Raw genomic sequence first — 538 nt, 5'->3', positions numbered from 1 at the left:
ACCATCTGAATGTCTCAACAGAAATCGAGACTCATCAGACCAGGCAACATTTTTCCAGTCTTCAACTGTCCAATTTTGGTGAGCTCTTGCAAATTGTAGCCTCTTTTTCCTATTTGTAGTGGAAATGAGTGGTACCCGGTGGGGTCTTCTGCTGTTGTAGCCCATCCGCCTCAAGATTGTGCATGTTGTGGCTTCACAAATGCTTTGCTGCATACCTCGGTTGTAACGAGTGGTTATTTCAGTCAAAGTTGCTCTTCTATCAGCTTGAATCAGTCGGCCCATTCTCCTCTGACCTCTAGCATCAACAAGGCATTTTCGCCCACAGGACTGGCGCATACTGGATGTTTTTCCCTTTTCACACCATTCTTTGTAAACCCTAGAAATGGTTGTGCGTGAAAATCCCAGTAACTGAGCAGATTGTGAAATACTCAGACAACCATGCCACGCTCAAAATTGCTTAAATCACCTTTCTTTCCCATTCTGACATTCAGTTTGGAGTTCAGGAGATTGTCTTGACCAGGACCACACCCCTAAATGC

Source organism: Micropterus dolomieu, linkage group LG03 (genome assembly GCF_021292245.1).
Source record: "Micropterus dolomieu isolate WLL.071019.BEF.003 ecotype Adirondacks linkage group LG03, ASM2129224v1, whole genome shotgun sequence".
Lineage (NCBI taxonomy): Eukaryota > Metazoa > Chordata > Actinopteri > Centrarchiformes > Centrarchidae > Micropterus > Micropterus dolomieu.
This window is presented reverse-complemented; position numbering follows the sequence as displayed.